This window comes from Geospiza fortis, unplaced genomic scaffold (assembly GCF_000277835.1).
Source record: "Geospiza fortis unplaced genomic scaffold, GeoFor_1.0 scaffold439, whole genome shotgun sequence".
NCBI lineage: Eukaryota > Metazoa > Chordata > Aves > Passeriformes > Thraupidae > Geospiza > Geospiza fortis.
The window spans coordinates 43,575-47,538 of NW_005054618.1; positions in this window are offsets into that span (position 1 = coordinate 43,575).

Here is a 3,964-nt window from a genome sequence, read left to right on the forward strand (position 1 = left end):
GGGATTGTCCAGGTCCATTCCGAGGCCATGGAGGAGGGCAGGGGTGGGAAGTTGGGTCCCTCAGCACTCCAGCACTCACAAATCCCTTCGGGAACACAATTCAGGAAATCCTTCTGGCTCCTAAAGCGAGTTCCTGCTGTTTTCCACCTGCAGGGAGCAAATCCTGGTGCCCGCCTGAGCCAGGGAGAGCTCTGGGGTTGGGGTGGGAAGAGAAATCTTTGGGGAAATCAGTTTTGTGCCAGAGAGCTGGAAGAGTGGATCCCTCCTCTTTCCAGGATGCACAATCACTCCCAAAGGATGCGCTCCTCCTTCCATGCCGTGCTTGGAAGGAAATAAATCCCACTCCTCAGAGAAATAATGGAAATAAATCCCTCCAGAAATCAAGGAAATAAACTCCATCCCTCCAGAAATCAAGGAAGTAAACACCCTCATTCCATAATAAATAAAGGAAATAAATCCCATCCTTCCAGAAATCAAGGAAATCAACCCCATCCCTCCAGAAAATAAAGGAAATAATCCCATCCCTCCAGAAAGAAAGGAAATAAAAAAGGAAATAAATGCCATGCTTGGAAGGAAATAAATCCCATCCCTCCAGAAATAAAGGAAATAAAGGAAACAAAAAAGGAAATAAATGCCATGCTTGGAAGGAAATAAATCCCATCCCTCCAGAAATAAAGGAAATAAACCCCATTCCAAGCATAAAATGAGGAAATAAATCCCATCCCTCCAGAAATAAAGGAAATAAACCCCATCCCAAGCACAAATCCCATCCTTCCATCCCCACACCTCGTCCAAGGATCCCAGCACTGCCCTTACCCCAGAAAACGGCACCAAATCCCCCCGAATCCAGAGGAAAATCCTGGTCCCTGCCTGAGGTGGGGATGAGGAGGGAATCCCGAAATAAAGGAAATAAACTCCCTCTTTCCATAATAAATAAAGGAAATAATCCCATCCCTCCAGAAATAAAGGAAATAAACTCCCTCTTTCCATAATAAATAAGGGAAATAATCCCATCCCTCCAGAAATAAAGGAAAGAAATCCCATCCCAAGCATAAATCAAGGAAATTAAAATATTAAAAATCCCATCCCAAGCACAAATCCCATCCCTTCATCCCCACACCTCGTCCAAGGATCCCAGCACTGCCCTTACCCCAGAAAACGGCACCAAATCCCCCCAAATCCAGAGGAAAATCCTGGTCCCTGCCTGGGGTGGGGATGAGGAGGGAATCCCGGCTGTTGCCACCCAGGCTGGGAGCAGAGGGAGGGAAAAAACAGCTGAAGATTCTGACAGGGGAGCAGGAGCTGAGCGGGCTCCGAGAGCGCTTTAAAAATAGCCAGGGGGGGATTTTGGATCCCAAAAGGCAAATTCCAGTGGGGAGGGGAAGGGAGAGCCAAGATTTCCCGAGCGCACACACGGAGAAGAGGGTGAGGTGGGCATGGAATCCCTCGGAGCTGCCCATCCTGGGGGTTCTCCAGGTGTGGGAGAGGTTTTACAGGGATTCCTGTGAGCCACAGAGAAGTCTGAGATCCATGTTCAACCCTGAAAGGATTTCCTGTCGAGGTCCTGGACATAGAAACCAAGAAAGAAAGAAGGAGAAATAAGAGAAATAAATGAGAGAAAGAAGAGAAAGGAGAGAAAGAAGAGCAAGTAGAGAAAGGAGAGAAAGAAGAGAAAGAAGAGAAAGAAAAGAAAGAAGAGAAAGAAGAGAAAGGAGAGAAAGAAGAGAAAGAAGAGAAAGGAGAGAAAGAAGAGAAAGAAGAGAAAAAATAGAAAAAAGAGAAAGAAGAGAATGTCTATTCCAATAAACAATTTGAAGTCTTCTGAAAATTGAGTGTTGCTCTGTGTTGTGACCATCTCAACTACAACAGGGATTTGGGAATTTGGGAATTTGTGGGAGAGGTTTTACAGGGATTTCTGAGCCACAGAGAAGTTTGAGATCCATGTTCAACCCTGAAAGGATTTCATATCGAGGTCCTGGACATAGAAACCAAGAAAAAAAGAAGGAGAAATAAGAGAAATAAATGAGAGAAAGAAGAGCAAGAAGAGCAAGAAGAGCAAGAAGAGAAAGAAGAGCAAGAAGAGCAAGAAGAGCAAGAAGAGCAAGAAGAGCAAGAAGAGCAAGAAGAGCAAGAAGAGCAAGAAGAGAAAGAAGAGAAAGAAGAGAATGTCTATTCCAATAAACACTTTGAAGCCTTCTGAAAATGAAGTGTTGCTTGGCGTTGTCTCCATCTCAACTACGACAGCGATTTTTTGGGGATTTGGGGATCTGTGGAGAGGTTTTACAGAGACTTCTTGAGCCAGAGAGAAGTTTGAGAAGAGGATGCATGCCACGAGGCGGCAGCAGGATTGGCAGGAACCCCAAAAAAGTAAAAAAAAAAGTTAAAACAAAAAACAGACCAAAAGAATGCCCTTCTTTTAGTTTTTAGGGAATCTCGTAAGGGCGAACTTGGAAAATGAGGGTGAACCTGGAAAATTAAGGATGAAAAACCAGGATGAAAGTAGGAAAAGAATAAGGAAAAAAAAAAGAGGAGAAATAAAAAAATGAGAGCGAATCTGGAAAATATGAGGGCGGTGCTGGAAAAATAGGGGTGAATATGGAAAAATCAGGATAAAAGTAAGAAAATTAAGGATAAACGGGAAAAAATCAGGATGATCTGGGAAAAATCAGGATGAAAATAAGGAAAAAAATGAGGAGAAATAAAAAATGAGAGTGAATCTGGAAAACATGAGGGCGGTGCTGGAAAAATAGGTGCGAATATGGAAAAATAGGGGTGAGTATGGAAAAATCAGGATAAAAGTAAGAAAATCAAGGATAAACGGGAAAAAATCAGGATGATCTGGGAAAAATCAGGATGAAAATAAGGAAAAAAATGAGGAGAAATAAAAAATGAGAGTGAATCTGGAAAACATGAGGGTGGTGCTGGAAAAATAGGTGCGAATATGGAAAAATAGGGGTGAGTATGGAAAAATCAGGATAAAAGTAAGAAAATCAAGGATAAACGGGGAAAAATCAGGATGAAATTAGGAAAAGAATAAGGAAAAAAAAGAGAAATAAAACGTTCCCCGTGTCCCCTAAGCGCGCCTGGCCACGCCCCCGCATGGCTGGTTCCGCCCACTTAACCATATAAGGATAAAAGGGTGTGGCTTTTGGGTATGTGGGCGGGGCTTTGGGGTTGGGTCACGTGGCGCAGCCGAGGCGGTGTCACGTGACGGCGGGAGCGGTGAGGGCCGTGAGGGGACCGGGGGGGATCGGGGGCGCCGTGAGGGAACCGGGAGGGCCCCGAGGGCTTTGGGGACCCCGGCAGCATTTGCTGGTGCCGGGGGGTGCCCTGCGGGAGGATCGGGGGATACCCGCGGGGGACAGGGGGGCTCTGAAGGGCATCAGGCCCTTCCCGAGAGCTCCGGGCCTGAAAGGTCCCCGGGACACCCCGGTGCGTGTTCTGCCCTCCTGAGACCCTCAGTCCCCATCCCCATCGTGCCCCCACCACCGCCACCACCCTCTGCTCCAGCCTCTTCTCCCTCTCAGCCGCCCCCCCAAAAATCCTCAAACCCCTCCGGTGCCAAGTGGGGACCTGGGGGGGGCGTTTCCTTCTGCACCCCCAAAATCTTTCCTCTCTCTTTCAGCCCTTGTCTAATGTGGGGTCCTCTCCTGGGGGTCGGGGGGACTTTCTCTCCTTGCACCCCCAAATTCCCCCCTTTCTTTTGCAGCCCTTCTCCAATGCTGGGGGTCGGGGGAGGTTTCTCCCCCTGCACCCCCAAATCCCGTCTTTCTTTCAGCCGTTTTTTAATGTGGGGTCCCCACCTGGGGATCTCCTCCAAATCCCCCAAACCCCCTTCTGCTCTCCTGGGGGTCGGGGGGGGTTTCTCTCCCTGCACCCCCCAATTCCCCCCGCTCTTTCTCTCTTCCAGCCCTTCCCCGATGCGGGGTCCCCTCCTGGCGGCCGCGGGCGCCGCCACCGGCCG